Below are 22,544 nucleotides of genomic sequence, written 5' to 3' on the forward strand. Positions count from 1 at the left end.
GACTAACTTTTAAATAATTGCTTCTCTTTAGAGCTAATTGGTTTAAGCATTTCTATTAAACAAACAAGTTTCATATTTTGGACACATTTACTGCTGTCTGTGAAGAAGAGTGAAGGTGAGAAAGGTATAAAATGTCTATATTGTTCCATTTCCTGACCTGATAAAACTGTCCAAATTTGGAATTTTGAGGTGCAGCATGAGGTGTTAGGAAGCTGTTCATAAGTTATTTATATTAAGAAATGGGAAAATTTTCTTAGTACGAAAATTAGCGTTGCAAAATTTTCCAATTTTTTTTTTTTTTTTTTTTACATTCTTCTCCCTTTTTTTTTCATGTGGCTGTTTATGGTATTAGGTTCTGTATTACCCAACAGGCAATCTAACCATGTGCAGAGATTCCATCAAAATAAAAACACCGAAGTAGTAAAAGTAATTGAATGAATTTGATATATAATATTTTTAAAACTCCATGAACTACCATGAACTAAAAACGAATAACATTTATTGGCTTTCCTTACTCATATTTTGTCGTTTGGGTTATATAATTTGAAATCCCTATGCAGAAATATGATATTAGTTCAATAATGCTTTTAAAATGTTCCTGAATATTTTGTACTAGAAAGGAATTGGCAAATAATTGTAATATTGAAATTAATACATTCTCCTCGAATATCTTTTTTTGTTTGTTTTCACCATCTGGTCTTGGAGGATATTATATATTCAACAACATCCCCTGAGTATTTACTAACCAAGTACTTTCTGTGGAATCCTGTAGCAGGGAGAATGGGCCTTATTAATTGACTCAGGTGAAGATTTTTAACAGACATCAGAGAGCATGGAGGAGTAAGGTGATAAGGAATAAGTCAAAGGAGTGATAATTATACACATAAGCCTGATAATCTTGGACAATATGGATTTAAGTGTGTTTTTAATACAGATGGTTTGAGTTTTTGTTTTTGTTTTTGTTTTTGTTTTCCAACAGTAAATAGCAATCTGAGAAGGTGGTGCTCAGAATTGGGTTGTTTGCTTGGCAGGTATGTTAGTGATACAAACGTAACAAATGTGGCAGCACATGAGGGCTACTGGATAAGAAAGAAGTTGAGACAATGGAGCCTGTGATTCCATTACAGTAGGGAAGAGCTACTAAGAAGAGGCTTATAGACTGAGGGAATTAGAAATATCGAAAGATTATACATCTGTATAACAGCAAAGAGTAGAAGCAATGAAAAGGAGGTGATCAGAAATGGGCTGACAAGGCTTCATGCTCAGAGAGTAAATATTGTTCTGTATGACTTTTTGGGTGGGACTTTTCTAGGTCCTGAAGATTTTAGGATATGAGTCTGGAAATAGGTGGATAAAGTACAATCAAAGAGAACATTGTTGAAGTAAAATAAACCCAGGATGAGACAGTTACATGGACAGTTAAATATCTCATAATTATGATTGAAGTTTTAGTGGAGATAAAAGCTGAGCAACACACTTCTAAATGAATAAGGCTAAGTGACTCAAAGGAGAATAGCTGACTTTAGATTCCCTGTCATTTCTTTATGAAAATATTTGAACTAATCCACAAGACTCCCTCTCTGTGAAAGTCACTCATGCTATTTGTCTAATATTCTGACTTTGCCCAACAAATACATAATAGAATTGTACATCATAGCCCTCTTGAAAACCAAGATGGTAGATTTTAGGTACACTCAAACCTTTACTAGTTCTATTAATTTAATTTAAGTAATGGTAATAGCAGTTAGTATTTATTGAGCTATTTCTTTTGGTTCTGCCCTGTGCTGAGCAATTGAAATATATTATCTCATTTAAACCCTACCACCACCCTAGGAAGTTGGAGCTGCTATTATCTCTGAGAAACAGATGAAGTGAAGGCGCAGAATATGTGTAACTTGAAAGTAATGTAGCTATTTTAAACCAAGACATTCTGACAATGAAAGAATAAAAATGGGTTGTAATAGTTAATTTTATGTGTTAATTGGATTGAGCCTTAGGGTGCCCAGATATTTGGCTAAACATTTTTTTCTAGGTATGTCTGTGAGGTGTTTGTGGATGAGATTAGCATTTGAGTTGATTTATGTTGGCCAAATAAAGTAGACTGCCCTCCCCAATGTGAGACATCATCCAATCCAGGTGCTAACTAGACCAAAAAGGTGTAGTAAAGCCCAATTTCCTCCCTTTCTCTCTCTGCCTGATTGTCTTTCAGCTCAGCTGTGATGTTTGTCTTCTCCTGCACTTGGACTGGAATCCACACCTTTAGCTCTCCTGGTTCGATGGTCTTTGGACTTGGATTGGAATTACACCACCAGTTCTCCAGGGTCTCCAGCTTGCCAACTACAGACTGGAGGATTTCTCAGCCACAACCCTTCATGACTATGCATTATGAGAAAAATATCTGTACACCTATCTATCTATCTTATTGTTTTGGTTTTTCTGAAGAACACTACTTAATAAAAGGTAACAGAATTTGGGTAGGTCTTTTTGCTGCTATTGTAGATTTCTACCATTTTGTATTCTACTACTCCCTCCCTTTCTACCTTCATGCAGATTGTAAGAACATCATGATTTCCTCTATTGAGTTTTTGTTCTATTTATCAACAGATACTTAGTGAGCGTCAGTCAAATAAGACTGTGATTCAATTAGAATGCTTGAGGTTTTATTCTTTTTCAGCTTTAATATAGCATTGCCTGTACATTTCTGGGCAGTTTCTCAGATTAAACAAGGACCTCATAGGGCTAATTCATTTACACTTTTACCTAAGAACAAAAATCCACACTAAAGAAAAAGCACATTTTTGGAAATTCAATATTGTAACATCTGTTGGGAAGATGTCCTTATAAATAATCTCAAGTAAAGAGCATCAGAAATAGGTATACATTTACATACACCTTTCTACTACAGAAAAAATTAGAAGTAAAAGTACTGCTAAAATACCTAGTTTTGTGTTAGTATCCATATCCGCTTGTATTCGAATCACTCACATATTGACACTTGTTAGTGGGTGTGAATTACATTATTTCTTACCATATAAACATTTTCATAGCCCATTAAATATATTTTTAGTTAAATACTCACATTAAGCACTACAATTATGCTATTTCACAGATGTAAGCAGTACATAAAAGTAAAATTTAAACTGTATCAGACCATGAGACAAAATGAGTGCCTTTTAAAAATTATTTCCTAATCTTGTGCATCAAGAGTAGGAATACAACCGAAATAATAAAAATTATCTTAACGTTTATTTTACATTTATTAAAACAACATGCTGGCCGGGCGCGGTGGCTCAAGCCTGTAATCCCAGCACTTTGGGAGGCCGAGGCGGGTGGATCACGAGGTCAGGAGATTGAGACCATCCTGGCTAACATGGTGAAACCCCGTTTCTACTAAAAAATACAAAAAAAAAAACTAGCCGGGCGTGGTGGCGGGCGCCTGTAGTCCCAGCTAGTGGGAGGCTGAGGCAGGAGAATGGCGTGAACCCGGGAGGCGGAGCTTGCAGTGAGCCGAGATCGCGCCACTGCACTCCAGCCTGGGTGACACAGCGAGACTCCGTCTCAAAAAAAAAAAAAAAAAACATGCTGAGTATGTGTTTATGGCATTTCTGATCGAAGTCACCTAAAACAGAAATGCACTGCCTGTTACTGGGTTTTACCTCCTGTGTAATTTTTTTTTTTTATTACCACTCTTAAACAATAAGATATTGTGCACTAATGGGAGACCATATTTTATCGCTCACAAATCTTCAGACACTTGTGTTCTCAGGACCCTCAAATGTAACTGATTGATGTGATTGATGTGATGTGACAAATTACAAGTAATTTTTAATGGCTTAGTTTGGTCACTTTGGGAGTTGCATTTTATTTTGCTGTTTTCATTATTTTTCTTGACAATGTTCTTTGACATTAAGATTCTGCTATCCATCCAACACACTGTGGGTTGGAGGTACGTAATTACATTTTTTCTTAATGAGCTTTTTTTTTTTTTTTTTTTTTTTTGCATAAAAAAGCTAATCTGGAGCCCCATAAATCTCTCAGATGTGCAAATACATGAAGAGTACTCCAGGAGAGACATATAACTGAATAACAAACTTGAATTGCTCATCACATCATGGCTCTCATTTAGGCACATAGATATCCTTGAGTATGCTTTTTTGGAATATTACACAAGCTTGGTGCAACAGCAAAGGTTACAGAAAGGAATACAACTAAATATTTAATTCAACTTTCATGTTTCAATCTACTTATTCTCATAAGAAATGTTAGCACCTGAGATATTTCTTACCCTTCACAAAATGACAGTCGTTTAAAATACTGTCTTTCAAATAGCTAGCGCATGCCTGGCTTAATACCTAGGTGATGGGTTGATAGGTGCAACAAACCACCACGGCACACATTTACTTATGTAACAAATCTCCACATTCTGTACATGTAACCTGGAACTTAAAGTAAAATAAAAATGATTTTTAAATAATGTTTATTACATCTATATATCTATATCTATTTATGTATATATATATTTAACTTACCAGTAACTTAAGGAGAGGATAGAACATATTCTACAAGTAGAATCAAAACACTAGTCAATCCCTGCCTCAAGTCCTCTAGGAGTGAGGTCATATGCAAATAAGTGAAATCAACATAATTTATTTTTGTATATGTCTCTAATGTTTTTCCATCAGCTCTCAATCATCATGTAAAGCTCTTGTCCCTCTGAGTTCATGCTAAGCTCTGTTCCACTCGCTCCATCCCCAAGTCCATTTCCATTACCTTCTGATGTATAGACATTCCCTTTATGGATAAAGACTCTGGTACCTCATTTGGGGTCTTCATCATAGGAAGAAAATGAAAAATAAAAAGTCTTTTCATAGAATATATGCACATACATATGCATACATGTATATATACACGTGTGTACATATATATAATTGAGAAGAATTGAAACAGTAAACTGAAGTTTATTCAGTCACATACTCTCTCTCTGTGGCAGTCAGAAATATTTATTAAATAGTTATTGTACATCAAACATTGTACTAAGTGCTATGGAAGTAACTCATCAGCTTTCATTCTAATTGAAAAGGGGCCTGAAACAAAGAATTACACACAGAAAAGATTTTACTATGATTGAAAGTGCACAGTAGAAGTATTATGTGCTGTGAGAATAGATAATTGAAGAATCAAAACTTGTTATTTTTGGAAGTTGGGAATAGGTAGATTTAGCTGTGGAATTGACATTTAAACTGCGGCTCGGAGTATGAGCTGAAAGATAATGAGGAATAGCAAGTGATATCCATCACAATAGATTCATTCCTTAGATAATAAATTCATACATTTCTCAGGGATATGCCTCAGTGGGAACGACATTAGGTAATGAATAAAAGCTTAGGCATCAAGTATGTGACTATTTAGCAATACCCTCTACCACCATTATAAATGAGATTTTGCAACCAGGTTAAAAAGTGTTTCTGAGAAGAAAAACTAGTTCATTGCTTTCATTCCTCTGTTCTAAGTATTGTTTTCTGCATAAATTGTTTTCTCATTTTGACCCCCAACAGTCCTAAAGGTGGATTATGAAATAATGAATGAAGCAGTATTTGAAGAAAAAGCAAATAATAAACGAGAGACCAAAACATTACACTTTTCTTGCAGACATAGATCTCAGTTGACAAATTCTGGCACAGAAGACATGAAACTTTCTCCTTCCTGATACTACAGCAATAGGATCTTATTCAGTGCCAAGGCATGAATTGAGGACAGGGCATCTGTTCTTAAGCATCAGTTCACTGAGTTGACAGTGAAATATCGTTGTCTCTGTCTAGATGGACTTGTGAGATCTAGCAGTTTTCTATGGCTTCGGAGCTATTCCCGGGGACAGACATCTGCTTGTAGTCCCATTTGCCTAACCTCCCGTGCCACTGTTTCTACTCTGGTACGGTGTGTCCAGGTGGTGTAGCTAGGATGCATAGCACAGTTCTTTTGTGCTTTCCAGACCTACATATATTTCTATGTTTTTTTACTCCCCTAGCCTGGGGGAATTTCTTTGTAGTCTGTGTGAAATGTTTCTCTTTTTATTTTTCTCCAAGCAACCTTGTTTATGCCTACACCTTTAGGTCTTTCTGAAAACAAATCTAGAAACTAGTGTATTATCTGCTTTCTGCCTTGCCACAAACACTCCTGAGGCAAGAAAAGACAGAATCTGCCACTGCTTGAAGGGGAAAAAATACACAGTTAAAGGGGAAAAAATAAAGCATAAATTGTTATTTCAAAACATTTTTCAAAAAAATATGGAATAATTGTCCAGAAGAAATAATTGAAAATTGGACAAAGACAAATAATTCATTAATAACTGGAATAAAATAAAGCCTTCAAGTGAGATCTCATTAATCTGAATTCTCACTGCATTCTGTACTTTTGCATCATGCTGATAATAGCCTGTTTGCATCATGTTATTTCATACATCATGTTATTGTCATTCCTTGAGACAGGTATAGTTCCTTGCTTTTCTTTTAACAAAAAACACTTCAATATTTGGCTCATAACAATTGCCCACTGAATAATCACTAAGCAAATTAATTAATATGAAAGAGGAATATTTGAATCACAGCATTTCAAATATATAGTCAAATAGAAATATTGGCATAGTCATTAAAAGAAGGCCAATAGATGGGCAAGATGCTTCATGATGATGGTCCCACCTCCCTCCCTTTTTTTAATCTCTGGAGTCATGTGTAAGTTCTAGTACAAAATAAATATAAATGCTGATTGAATTTTTTTGGGGAAAAAGCATAGGGTTTACATTTTCATAATATGATCTTTCAAAACACTCTTTAGTGATACTTTTGAAATTACATATATGATATAACTGTTATTTTGACATAGTGGTAGATCTTAAGCACAGGTAGCAGTCAATCCAAAAAGACAGGAGAGGCCGGGCGCAATGGCTCTCATGTGTAATCCCAGCACTTTGAGTGGCCTAGACGGGAGGATCACCTGAGGTTGGGAGTGCGAGACCAGACTGACCAATGTGGAGAAACCCTGTCTATACTAAAAATACGAAATTATAGCCAGGCGTGGTGGTGCATGCCTGTAATCCCAGCTACTCAGGAGGCTGAGACAGGAGAATCGCTTGAAACTGGGAGGCAGGGTTGTGGTGAGCTGAGATCGCACCATAGCACTCCAGCCTGGGCAACAAAAGTGAAACTCCGTCTAAAAAAAAAAAAAAAAGAAAAAGAAAGATAGGAGATAAAAATTAATACATATTTAAAACTGTGCTGGAGGTCACAAACTGGCAGATTGTCAATAAAAATCTGATTTGAGTCAGAAACTGCATTCTTTAGAAAGCAGATTCTGAGACAGATGTTAGCCTGCAGGTGGTTCAGTAGTGAGTTACTACTGAATTATGAGTTACTACTGAATTACTACCTGTGGAAAGGAAGAGCTTGGGCTGGAAAACTTGCAGTCTCAACAATTGTATTCTCAAATTTGCCTCTGCCAACCCCATGGAGCTCTGAAGATGAGATGATCCTAGACATATGTTTCCAGTCTTGTGGAGAGGGCTATATGTATATATGTCACTGAATCTTGTCTGCCCAAATAAAGGTTCGACAAATCTTTTCAACTGAGGGAATTTATAAGAGGACTTGCTGCAGCTAGAGAAATAAATCATTTGGTCTCAAAAGGGAATTTGTGAGAAGAGGAACACCAAAACATCTACTACACATTTAATTAAGGGGAAAAAAGTGAAACAAACAGGTGCTCATATAAGTTAAAAAGTCGATGAAACAGAATCAAGAGTCCAAAATACGTTCTCCAGCAAAAATGGAAAATAATTATATTATAGAGTGGCTATTACAAATGTGTCTTAGTCCAGTTTCCGCTGTTATAGCAAAAGGCCACACACTAGGTAATTTAAAAAGAAAACAAGTTTCTTTGGCTCATGATTCTGCAGGCTGTGTAGTCCAAGAACATAGTGCTAGCATCCAGCAAAGGTCTTCATGCTATGCCATCTCTTGGTGAAAAGACAAGTGAACGTGCAAGACAGAGAGAGGAAATTGGGCCAAACTTATCCTTTTATCAGGAGCCCCTCCCATGGTAACTAACCCACTGCCATGATAAATGTATTAATCTGTTCATAAGGGCAGATCTCTCATGATTCCTTTAATGATTCCACCACTTAATACAATGTATTTGTTACAATGGCAATTGAGTTTCCAACACATGAACTTTAGAGAGATGCTTCAAACCATAGCAAAACCAGTGGGGAAAAAAATAGACAATCCTCCACTTGCTCTTAGAACAATTGCATTATAATTAGAAATATAAAATAAAGTCTTACTACTCCTCATTCATAAAAGTATATTCCAGATAATTAAGAATTTAAATGGTAAAATTTAAGTGTAATAATTCTCTACCAGCTAACTAAGGATTTCAATAGAGTACTGCTAAACTATCAGAAGAAAATGTGTAAGATATTTGAACTTACAGAAGGAAACACTTTATTTGATAAGCCCTGAGATCACTTGTTAATAAATAAAACAAAATACACTTTATCACATTAATTATTTTTAAATCTGTGTGACAAAATATACAATAAACAAAGCAACACATTGGGGAAAAAAAGCACCAGGTGAACATCTGAAAGCGAAGTATTGAATAGATATATGAATAACTGAGTAACAAATTAGATAAAGGCTATATAATGGATAAAGACAATTCAAATATGAAGAAATCCAAATAACCATTAAACATTAAAATAAGGTTCAAGCTTAATAGTAAAGAGATACAAATTAAAGTAACAATGAAATATCAACTTCCTCAGATTAGCAAAACAACTTGAATGTCAAGTGTCTCAGATTAGCAAACTTGCTAGAACAGACTACAGCTTTATCTGGAATGTTCTATAAGAAAAGGCATGTTAAGACTGGGCTCGGTGGCTTACGCCTGTAATCCCAGCACTTTGGGAGGCTGAGGTGGGAAGATCACCTGAGATCAGGAGTTCAAGACCAGCTTGGCCAATGTGGTGAAACCCTGTCTCTACTAAAAATACAAAAATTAGCTGGGCGTGGTGGTGCATGCCTGTAATCCCAGCTACTTGGGAGGCCGAGGCAGGAGAATCACTTCAACCTGGGAGGCAGAGGTTGCAGTGAGCTGAGATCGCGCCATTGCACTTCAGCCTGGGCTACAGGAGTGAAACTCTGTCTCAAAAAAAAAAAAAAAGAAAGAAAGAAAGAAAGTAACTAAATGAAGTAAAGGAAAAGCATGTTTGTGTTTGTAATTCTGTTGCTGTGTACTGTTAACTGTTCTCTCAACACTTCTGTATTTAAAAAAAAAACTCATCAAATAAAATGATAATAAAAAGAAACTATTTTTTCACCACTCTTTATAAGAATCACAGTTAGCATTCTGTAAAACAAATTCCAATTGAAAAAATATTGAAGAAAACATAGGAGAAAATCTTGAGTTAGGCAGTTTTTTAAAATTTTTCTTTCAGGTGTTTATTGTATTTATAGACTGTATTTGCCATAGTTGTAATCAAAGTACAAATACAATTTTGTATTCTGAATTTTGTTTCATGTAACTCTATAAGTATGTCCCATGTTGCTATGAATTCTTTGTATAAAAAATTGTAATAGTTTTGTGGTATTTCACCACATTTGATTATTTATTTTTCTAGATATGAACACTTAGTTTTAAAATTATATCTAGTATCTTCAATCATTTTCCCCACAGTATTTTTAGTTTCTTATTTAGGATCCATTTTAGGCAGGGAAATATCTAGGTAAAGGGTGTGAACATTTTTTAACTCTTATTTTTAATTCAGGGGCACAAGTGTAGGTATGTTACATAGGTAAACTGTGTCATGGGGATTCGTTGTACCGATTATTTCATCACCCAGATATTAAGCCTGGAACCCATTAGTTGTTTTTTCTCTCCCTCCTCACACCTTCCACTTTCCAAAAGGCCCCAGTGTGTGTTGTTCCCTGCTATGTGTCCATGTGTTCTCATCATTTAGTTCCCACTTATAAGTGAGAATATGTGGTATTTGGTTGTCTGTTTCCATGTTAGTTTGCTAAGGATAATGACCTCCAGCTCCATCTATGTCCCTTCAAAGGATATAATTTCATTCTTTTTTATGGCTGCATAGTATTCCATGGTGTATATGTGCCGGCCACATTTTCTTTATTCGGTCCATTATTGATGGGCATATAGGTTGATTCCATGTATTTACACTTTTGAATAGTGCTACAATGAACATATGTGTACATGTGTCTTTATAATATAATTATTTCATATTCCTTTGAGTATATGCCCCATAATGGAATTGCTGGGTTGAATGGTATTTCTGCTTCTAGGTCTTTGAGAAATTGCCACATTGCCTTCCACCATGACTGAATTAATTTAAACTCCTACCAACAGTGTGTAAACGTTCCTTTTTCTCCACAACCTCACCAGCATCTGTTATTTTTGACATTTTAATAATAGCCATTCTGACTGTCATTAGATTGTATCTCATTGTGGTTTAAATGTTACCACCAAATCACACCTTATTATAGAAAACATTGACATATTGGACTTCCTCAAAATTAAATGTGCTTGTTTTGCAAAAGACACTGTTAAATAATGATAAGTCAAGTTACTGACTGGGAGCAAATAACCTATTTGAAAAGGTGTTTATTTAGAAAATGGTAAGAAGCCTTAAAGCTTAAAAATAATAAACAATCAAATATTTTCAAAATATGCCAAAAGTTTGAACCAAGATATATACATAGCAAACAAGTAATTATGCTTATCGGTCATTAGGAAAAGGAGATTAAAATAATGCCACTGTGTACCTATTAGAATGATAAACAATTATGCCAAGTACTGGTATAAATTTGGAGCAACTGAAACTCTCATAAATTGCTGATAGGTATATAAAATAATATTTATAAATATTATAAATATTTAAATATATATAAATATATATATAAATATATAAATATTTATAAATATTAATAAATATATTATTTTATATATATATTATGAAAGATATTTTGGTAGTTTTTAAATAAGATTAGTCATCAATTTACAAAACAACCTAGCAATCTCACTCCTAGATATCTAATCTAAGGAACTGAAAACTTGTATTTACACAAAATCTAAGGAACTGATTTTGCAATCTAAGGAACTGAAAACTTATATTTACACAAAAATCTCGGTATGAATGTTTATAGCAGTATTATTCATAATCACTAAAAATTGGAAACAACCCAGTTGTCCTTTAATCGATGAATGGATAAACAAATTGTGGTACCTTGTTACAATAAAATACTACTTTTCTTTAAAAAGTTAAACAAATTATTAATGCAGTCAACGACATGGATACATCTCTAACGAATTATGCTAAGTGGAAAAACATAACCATTAGATTATGTGCTGTGTGTATGACATTCTGAAGAAGACAAAAGTATAACTGTGAAAAACACCATTGGTGGATGACAAAGATTAGGGATTTTGGGAAGGTTTGGCTACAAAACAGCAGCATAAGGGAAATCTGGGGGAGTAAATTTTTGGGTTTATAATTATTCAAAGAGCTATACACCAAATAAGTAAATATTAATGTATGTAAAAAACCAAATTTAAAAAAATTTAACGTTAAAAATGGCAGTTTCACATAAAGAAAAATATCTTCTTTAAAGACTGGAAGATACCTAATATTTTACTCAAGTAGTTTCAAATATAAGTTGGCTGAAGGTGAACAGTAACTGTCTCCTTTCTGTAAAACATATAATCTACAGTTTAGTGTCTGATTTTCCTAGAACCTTCTAGTTCTAAGTCTCCTTTAAGAGTTAATGTCTTCTCCATTTTGGATTCATCCATGTTGTTATTGGTTTTAGTTTAAACACTACTCCAGATAAAGTAATCAATAGGTACTTTGAATATAATTGATTCGATTAACTTGGTGGCCCAAGAAAATCATCAATTACTATTTCATTCACTACTATTTATTTGCATCCCACTCCTTCCTGCAGAATTTCAAGGAACCTCTCTAAACCAAGACATGTACAAAGTACGAATAATAGAAGACCAACATCAACAAAAGTCAGCTATACTTCATTTTTGACTTTGAGTTCCCTGGCAGCAAGGCTGCAAGGAGAAACACCCTCACTTATGTATTTGTAGAAAGAAGAAAGCATGTCAAATCCTCATGAAGACAAAAATTTTCCTATCACTTAATTTTATATGAAATTTCTCAGGTGGGATTTAATAAAATGAATACTAATTGATGGAATAGCTATAATTTGTAAAAATCATTTCCTGTAGGAAACCTTAAAAACTGCCAGTATATAACTTAGAAATACAACACAGAAAGGGAAATTCTGGGAAGTGCTAAACTAACGTGTTTCATGAATTTTAGGCCTTTGGAAGGCCTGGGTTCTTTTTTTTTTTTTTGAGACGGAGTCTCGCTCTGTCGCCCAGGCTGGAGTGCAGTGGCCGTATCTCAGCTCACTGCAAGCTCTGCCTCCCTGGTTTACGCCATTCTCCTGCCTCAGCCTCCCGAGTAGCTGGGACTACAGGCGCCCGCCACCTCGCCCGGCTAGTTTTTTGTATTTTTTAGTAGAGACGGGGTTTCACCGTGTTAGCCAAGATGGTCTCGATCTCCTGACCTCATGATCCGCCCGTCTCGGCCTCCCAAAGTGCTGGGATTACAGGCTTGAGCCACCGCGCCCAGGCCTGAGTTCTTTAACTAAATATCAGGTCTCTCTTACCATCAGCTCTTGGAAAGTAGCTGCATTACCCATATTCAATGGCAATGGAATTATTCAGAATATCTTAAAAATACTAATGACTTTTAGGAAAGGACTACTCATAGTTCTCATTAGAATGGGCCATTCACTAGTTCACTAGGCTTCTGTACCTATGTGTGCAGACTGAGCATGGCCTAAAAGCTGAGTGGGCAGTGGCAACAGAAATACAGGCTACAGTCTACACTCTACTCCCTAAGTATTCATCCCAGTATCAAGGATGCCTGGAGGGAGTTCTCTGACTGTGACAAATCTTTCAGATGGCCAATTTAATAATGATTTCCAACTCTCATCTTTCTCTGCCACCTACAATTTAAAGAATGAAAAACTTAATAAGACTATCCCTTGCTATTGAAATCTGTTCATTTTCCTAGGTTTCAATAGTAACAAAAGATATTTTGTAGAATTCATCTGAACATTTGGCCGGGCGCGGTGGCTCAAGCCTGTAATCCCAGCACTTTGGGAGGCCGAGACGGGCGGATCACGAGGTCAGGAGATCGAGACCATCCTGGCTAACACGGTGAAACCCCGTCTCTACTAAAAAATACAGAAAACTAGCCGGGCGCGGTGGCGGGCGCCTGTAGTCCCAGCTACTCGGGAGGCTGAGGCAGGAGAATGGCGTGAACCCAGGAGGCGGAGCTTGCAGTGAGCTGAGATCCGGCCACTGCACTCCAGCCTGGGCGGCAGAGCGACTCTGTCTCAAAAAAAAAAAAAAAAAAAAAGAATTCATCTGAACATTTATCTGTATATATTAATTTTCTAATTTTCTCATTCAGAAATCAAGGGGCAGCTTACCATTTCCCTAGCCACACTGTAGCTAGAAGTGGCCATGCTACTCAATTTTTTACTTCTTCTGTTGAATGCCGATATGAAACTGAGGCAACCACAAGATAAGGCAACACGAAATGCAGAGATGTCAGCTCTGGTATCTCCTAGCTGCCAAAGCCAAGAGTTGCCTACCTCCACCTTTTCTCTAGTGTAAGAAATGTAAGCCATTTTGTTTTACCACTGCAAGTTAGATCTTTCTGTTTTTATATCTAACATGTTCCTTAATTACCAAAAGGACAACAACAACAATAAACACACAGCAAGTCTAGTTATATAGCTCTTTTATTCTGACAGTACCAAATACTCTACTCCTAGCACATTCTCTCCAAAGCCTGTTTGTTAAAAATCTGTTTTTTAATAACTCATTTATTTATTGGAGAGTCAGGATTTGTTAGAGAGAACCTTTACCAATTTTTTTTATTGGTGCAATGTTATCAATCACCAATGAGTCAGTAGCTCCAAATTGTGCATCAAACACCTCTTAGCTTAATCTCTGTGTCCCCCGAGTCCATCGTTATTTATATTTTTCTTCTCTCACATTGAATCACTCATATAAAAATGGCAATTCTTTTACATTTAATCCTAATACAAAACACCGTCATTTAAAATAATAATATGAAGAACACCTTAATATTCTTCATATAATAACATGAAGACCCTTCATTCCCATGAAGCCCTCTGACTTTTCCAAGGCACTTTCAACATTTTATTTGTACTCTTGCTCTGAGAATGTCCCTGTGCATGACAGTAGCTTTGGAGTTTACATCTTATCCAAGTCCAACAGAATCCATGTTTAATTGACTTCCATTCTGCTTGTGCTTCTATAAGATTTCCCCAGAGCACATCACTGGGCTTGAACCCAAAATTCTGTCCTCTCTTTTCTATACTCCAAGCATTTGATAAATAGGCAGATTCCAGGGCGTTAGTAGCACTGCCAGAAGACGATGCTCAGTAGTCCCCTAGTGGCCTGAAAGGGTTCACGCAGCTTCCCAGCGTGCTTACTCTGTTCCATGGAGGTGTGAGACATTCACTAAGCAGCAGTTCGTTAAGTAACTGCCAATTAGCTTGATCCTTCTGGAATGGCCAGGAAGCAAGTTCAAGATTCCACATTTTCTAGGTTTGCTCTCTCATGGGTCACACGACCTGTCTGAGTGTCATACTGTATTGTCACAGTCTGAAATTCTGCTTTCATATTTGGAATACAGCCTTCTGAGTTAAAGCTCTTTTGAGAACCCAGTGACAGGAAACATTCAATTTGCCTTGAACAAAAAAGAAGAATTTATAATAAAGACACAACGCTTTCTTGGGGGAAACCAAAGGCAGAAATGACACCTAGATTATGAAGGAATAAAATCAGGGAGGCTGTCAGAAATCCAGGCAGCTGCTCTCTCAGATTTTGGGGTTGCAGTGACTCTTGCCTATGCTTCCTTCCATGGGGCTGCTGCAGCTCTGTTTCTGTCTCTGTTGCTGCCTTAACTCAGTCAAACATGCCCGCCCCCAAAACCTACAGCCTCAGGAAATGATACTGAGCAAACGCTAATTTCTCAGCCCCATTTCTAAATGCTGGAGAGAAAGGTTTGATATGGCCAACAATGATGATGACAATGATGATTATGGTGATGATGGTGGCAATGATGTTGATAGATATTTTTGTTTATTGTTTACTATGGACATGCCCCATGATAATTACTTCCATGCACATCTCATTTTATCCTTGTCCTGAACGTATTACCCCATTTCAGAGGTAATGACAATGATGCCTAGAGATGGTAAATAATTTTTCTAAGTAACTTGCCAGCTGGTGACTTCAAGTTTCCTGATTCCAAAGGCATCTAATCAATACATGGTTAAGCCTGTAGCACAAACGTTGCAAGGCCCTATTTCATGTCTGAATTTCTAACAGCCTCCCTGATTTTATTCCTGAGGGCAATTCTCAGAGAAACAGTGCTGTTAAAAATTGTTTGGGCAGTCCTGTTCTGGTCTGCTACAGAAGTCCATGCCTTTTCTCAATCCTCCAGTGGGGAGCGCACTCCTCTATAGGACTCTGTCTTGTCCTCCATTCTTTTCATCTATTGCATTTCTCTTTGCTTCCTATATTTTCTCCGTTTGTTGTTTACAGACACAACATGCACTGTGTCACCTCTGAGCTCATAATGCAGCCTGAAATGGCCATTTCTAATGTGCTAAGAGTTTATTCAATCTCAGAATTTTAGCCTAAATATCATTTCTTTGATTAAATAATCCCTGATCCCATTCTCTACCATTGGTGCCTCCTCATTCAGTGTCTCCACGGCACATGGCTAACAATTCTACTTTTTAGCATCTGACATCTTGTCAGTACTATTATGTTGCAGAGGAATACCTAGACTGTGAGCTTTCTGAAGGTGATCTTTCTCAAAATATAAAAAGCACTTGATAAATAAAAGTTAGATTGAATGAATACCGGTTGAGTAAATATAAATCATACATTCATATAAATGTGCTCTTTAAGGAGTGTTTTATCATTCTTTGGTATTTGTGTTTTGAAGTTTGAAACAGCTATTCCCTGCCTATACTTTTTGGGAGTCCCAGAGCGCCCTATAATGTACTCAACTTTCTACTCCCAACCAAGCCAGAGCATTTTAAAGCTGCAGTCCAGAGAAGTGTCGCTTTATTGTCCTTTGCTTCCCAGAGCAATTATGCCCTTATTGCACCGGATCCTCCAAAGGGATCACATGGGGATTTTGTCACAGTGTCCACTGAGATGGTGGGTATTACTTAACAACAATATAAAAACTATTATTGGTCCAGAGAGTTTAACAGCCCTAACTTTAGAGAAAGGATCAGATCTGATATAAAACATAAAGCACAATGTATAAAAGAATGTATTTTGGCATCAGAAGTAATAATAGCTCTGAGTCCTCAGGTAATAACATATTTTTGTGAGTCTCATTCTCCTCTTTTGTAAAATGAGCATAAAAAGGCTAATTTGTAAGGTAGTTGCACAGATTAGAGACAGTATCATTGCATATGCTTGAAATATGTTGTCTTCAATAAATGTTATTATGCAATCCATTACTTTTGTTCCCTCCTTTAGTATAACTTAGTAAGCCCGCTTCTTTTTTCTCCTTAACAGTACATTTTACCACCATGAATCTCTTTAAATCTTCTTTCTCACATCACTGCAAAGAAACTCTGTAATAGTTTTCACTAATGCAAATATTCACTTGAGATATCTATCAACTGGGTCTTCCTTAGAATACCCGCAAGTAGCCTCAGTGTCCCGCTGAATGTTCATGGGGACCATGTAATTTCCTCATAAAACACACATCCCCAGCCAGGCGCGGTGGCTTACGTCTGTAATCCTAGCACTTTGGGAGGCTGAGGTGGGCGGATCATGAGGTCAAGAGATTGAGACCATCCTGGCCAACATGGTAAAACTCCATCTCTACTAAAAATACAGAAATTAGCCAGCCATGGTGATGCATGCCTGAAGTCCCAACTACTCAGGAGTCTGAGATAGGAGAATCACTTGAATCCGGGAGGTGGAGGTTACAGTGAGCCGAGATCACGCCGCTGCACTCCAGCCTGGTGACAGAGCGAGACTCCATCAAAAAAAAAAAAAAAAGAAAGAAAGAAAAAAAGAAAAAAAAAATCCCCATACACACCATACTCCATACTATAGTTGAATGCTGTTGTTAATGGGAAACTCATTTTTTACTATGATAGCCCATTCCACCCTTCAATAGATAATGACAGTCAGAACTTTTTCCATTAATAGAACTGAAACTTACTTTTCACTGCCTTCTGGCCATTGGCCTTGGCTTCTACCTAGTTACTTTTGAGTTAGAATAATCTAGTTTTGAATCCGGATTCTGCCACTTATTAGCAATGCGAGATTGAGCAAGTTACGTATCCTGCCGATCTATCACATGGGCACAATTACAGGCAACTCATAGACGTTTGTGTTAGCAGTGAATGAGTTAGAGTCTGTAGAGTTGTTGACATAATTCTTGGAATTTGCTATCATTAATGTTATATTAATTTGTTATTATTAATGTTATATTAATTTCTTCCTACACAGTCCTCAATTGTATTTATTGTTTTTTGACTGATTCGATCTTCATTACAGGTTCTAAGACAGTTAAGGAAAAAAGTTCCAAGTATTCTGGTACTGGATGGGAAGTAGTTACACAAATAGTGAAATCCTTTGGTTCCAGACCCTCACGTCATTGAGAAAACTAATACTCAGAGAGAAGTAACTTGAGTTGTTAGTAGACAAAGAAAGGGCTTCTGTTTATGAAGCTCAGTTTCATTCTCTCCTGTCATTAAATGATGACTGAAAATTGTTTTAGTCAAAATCAACTTAATGACAACAAGAGCCTAGCATATTGGTTCATCTGGCTTACTTAAGAATTATTTGACTATGAATCTACAGACTTGTGTTCAGCTCCACCCTTTAATAGCTTTGCAATCATGGAGAAATTATTTGACCTCTCCAGGTCTTATATGTATCCAAGTAATGAGAATATTAACACCATTCTGCTCAATTTGTTTGGAGAGGGAGATAAAAATGATATATTGTACTTGTAAATGATTTATGCACCTGAATATGCTACACAATGAAAGCAAATTATATCATATGTTTATATAGTATCAAACTTACATGTTACCAATAATTTCACCTATGACAAATATCTCAAAAGAAACTTTTAAATCCAATTTCCTCTTAGGACTTCTGGAAATTACGTTAAAAATTCCTTTTCTGCTTACATTTTTGGCTCAATATAATTAATATTATTCTTTCTATCAATCTCCAAATAGACTTCAGAGTATTTGGGCATCATTTTTAAGCCACATATGTTTAAAGAGGAGCAAATTACAAAACGCAGGATGTACAGCACATAACTGGTGAGATTTGTTCCCGTAGGTAATGCAAAGAGTATTGGAACACATCCTTCATTGTGCCGATTTAGATGCCATTTAATAATGCTAGAATAAAGGAGCCTGTTCAAGACAATTGCATTTGAAGGAGAGAAGAAATTGCTGCTCAGCCTTGCTCTAACTCCTTCTGTGACAGGTTGAACAAACAATGCAGCTTCCAATGGCTATATGTCCTCAACATCTTTTTTGGAGGTAGTCCTCTTCTTGCATGGTCAGGTGGCTACATGGGGTAATGAATGTTTCTGCCCTTCCACCTGCCTTTATGTTCCTTTATACAAAGCCATGTGAGCCACTAGAATCCACTTGTGCACTCTTGCAATTCTTCCAGGAACTGGAATGGAGAGGGTTACTTTCCTCTTTTCTTAATTATACTACTTCACACTGTGTTCAAGCCCCACTAACATTTGCTATTTTGGGAGGACTCCTGTGTATAAATTGGAAGGTAGACCAGTCTATGTATTTATATATGTATGCCTATGCTTCAGGAGAACACCAAACTCCCTGTGTCTCTCTCTGGGGCCTCTGTGTGGGCCTTCTGCTTTTCTCAGCGCAAACGTGTTGCCAAGAAAGAGGATGTCAGTAGGTTCTTCTTCTAGACATTTTCAATTTTTAGGAGTGAATAACTTATCAATTTATCATCTCTTTTACTTGTCAGAGAGGGGACTGGCTCTTCCTTCCTACAGAAGGTGATAGAAAACTCTAATCCAGTGACTTTTCCCAAATATCTATATCCATTTTCTTCTTCCCAATTATGTACTTAATTTGGGAAGGAATAGGTTAATGAGATTAGTTTTGCTAATCTACTGTCAACGAATCTGAGTTTTTGGATGCAGAAAGATGGCTAATCCAAAGAGCAGGCATTTCTTTGAACTTAACCCGCAGAGCCTTTAGCACGTTTTAGTTTTAACTATGAACTCTAGTCTAATGATTGCATGTTGCACTCATAATGTTCTCAACTGGGAAAAATAACTCCCTGCTATCAAGAATTTTAAAATATGAGAATATTTGGTTGTTAGCATGCATAGAGAACACTAGAGACACTTGGTAAGTAAAAGCAAGAGATCCGAAGTATCCTGAAACGTGTGGGACAGTCTTGCCTGATGAGGAATTGTTCTTCTTCAAATATAAAGAGCATATCCCATTGCAGACACTGCACTGAACATCAGTCGGTATGAATTCTTAATACTTTATGACCATGAGATAAATTTACAAAATTTTTGTTTCATTAGAATTGAATTGATTTCTCTTAATAATGACCGCCTTTTAAGTTTCTTGACTGTTTTCATTGTGAATTGTAAACTTATATATATATATATCCATATATCAATTGAAATTTTCTGCCTGCTTTTAACTTATTGTATATTTACATAGCAATCCTTTTGTACATTTGCAAATATAATCTTTATATTTGTGTTGCTTCCTTTAACTCCCTTAATAGTGTGCTCATTTAACATCCTTATTTGTCTCAGAAACATAGGTATGTTTGTATGTTTGGGCAAGTGGCTATCCTCAATATATCATAAGGGGGAAGTAAAGACTTACAAGAACACTATGTTGTGGAGATACTGTGAAATGAGTGGACTCGAGAGGCTAAATCATTCATCTAGGAACATTTTACTAAAGTTTGAGTGGTTTTATTCTAGGGCAAGTTTTCTCAGCATTGGTACTACTGATGTGTTTTGGCAAGATCATTATTTTTTGAGGCGACTGTCCTATGCATTGTAGGATAGCAGCATTCCTGGCCTCCCCACAATGGCTGCCAGGGTGTATAATCCCCCACTTATGGAGGAACATAATTTCTGTGGAAAGCACACTTCCAATGCTATTTTTGAAAAGATCAATGGAGATTTTTAGTGAGAAAGTGCAAGTAAATGTTATCCAAGAGGTAATTCTGTAGCTATCTTGAATATCTGGTTTGTTTATATATGCATGCATGGACATATTGATTTTTTTTGTATTATGAAAAGTGCCGTTTAGTGTCTGGTGCCAAGTTTGCTCTTTCTGTGCAATAATTTTCTCTAATTATCGCTACATCTTTAATAAGTCATTTTATATAAAGCTGTGTTGGTGTGGGTGGTATATGAAATTAAAGTACAGGACACAAAAGGAATGATTACACATTATTCTTTTGCAAAATCCAGCAAGTTAATAGCAGTATTGTTGAGGAGGATGGTAGTTCTAGGCTTCCCAGTACAGACAAACAACAGAGCATGCAAGTGTTTGTCTAAGGTGATTCATAAAGAGAACATATTTTGGAGAAACAGCTATGAAATATGCAGGTATGAGACAGATATTCTCAAATTTGCCAAACGGAAATAATTCTCTAAATGAGAGAGCTCTGATAACTGGTTTACATAGTCAAAACGCTACATAAATATGACCATACATCCCCAAAGTCGTAGCCATTGTCATATTCTTAAACTTTTTTTTTTTTTTAATAATTCCACAGGAAAATGATAATTGCAATCTAATTAACAGTGTTGCTAATAGATCTTGTCTGTCCTAATTCTGACAGAGATGTGTGAACAAGGGAGTTCATTACACACAGACATTTACACATAATACAAATTCTCAGATTACAGAGCTTGAGTATCTTGGATGTTGCTAGGTCTATCGCATTCTTTTAAAGGTAAGCTCAGCAGAGGGAAAATGACTAAGATTAAGTAGCTTATTATCCCTTCTAGCTCTAGTATTATTTTTTCCTATTGAGAGTAGAAAAAGTCTTCCTTCTCTTACATTAATTTCTTATTAATTGAAACCTATGAAAAAATATAATCAGGTGTGTTAATCTTTTGTTTAGACACAACTGTAACTTAACTATTATGTGTTTCTTGTTAAAAAAATCATTTTAATGAGAAAATCATGCCTATTCTATAGGAATATCTGTAAAAATGTACAATATCATCCACGATTTTTTTTACATGTGAAAATATTTCTGTCTGACAGTGTGCAGAATGGGAGACAACTTTTGCAGTCTGTACATATGACAAAGGTCTAATATCGAAATCTACAAGGAACTTAAACAAATTTACAGGAAAAAAAACATTAAAAAGTGGGTAAAGGAAATGAACAGACGCTTCTCAAAAGAAGAGATTTATGTAGCCAACAAACATGGAAAAAAGTTCAACATCACTGATCATTAGAGACATGCAAATCAAAACAATGACATACCATCTCAGACCAGTCAGAATGGTGACTATTAAAAATTCAAGAAACAGGCCCGGGCGCGGTGGCTCAAGCCTGTAATCCCAGCACTTTGGGAGGCCGAGGCGGGCGGATCAGGAGGTCAGGAGATCGAGACAATCCTGACTAACACGGTGAAACCCCTTCTCTACTAAAAAAAATACAAAAAACTAGTGGGGCGAGGTGGCGGGCGCCTGTAGTCCCAGCTACTCCGGAGGCTGAGGCAGGAGAATGGCGTTAACCTGGGAGGCGGAGCTTGCAGTGAGCCGAGATGGCGCCACTACACTCCAGCCTGGGCGACAGAGCGAGACTCTGCCTCAAAAAAAAAAAAAAAAAAAAAAAAAAAAAAAAATTTAAGAAACAACAGATGCTGGTGAGGCTGTGGAGAAATAGGAACTTTCTTCACTATTGATGAGAATGTAAATTAGTTCAACCATTGTGGAAGACAGAGTGACAATTCCTCAAAGACTTAGAACCAGAAATGCCATTTGGCCCAGCAATCCCGTTATTGGGTATAAAGGAATAAAAATCATTCTATTATAAAGATACTGGCATGTGTATGTTCATTTCAGCACTAGTCACCATAGCAAAGACATGGAATCAACCCAAATGCCCATCAATGATACACAGGATAAAGAAAATGTGGTACATATACACCATGGAGTACTATGCAGCCATAAAAATGAATAGGATCATGTCCTTTGCAGGGACATGGATGGAGCTGGAAGCCATCATCCTCAGTAAAATAACACAGGAACAGGAAACAAAACAAAACACCTCACATTCTCATAAGTGGGCGGTGAACAATGAGAACACATGGACACA

The sequence above is a fragment of the Macaca mulatta genome, chromosome 6 (assembly GCF_049350105.2).
Source record: "Macaca mulatta isolate MMU2019108-1 chromosome 6, T2T-MMU8v2.0, whole genome shotgun sequence".
Lineage (NCBI taxonomy): Eukaryota > Metazoa > Chordata > Mammalia > Primates > Cercopithecidae > Macaca > Macaca mulatta.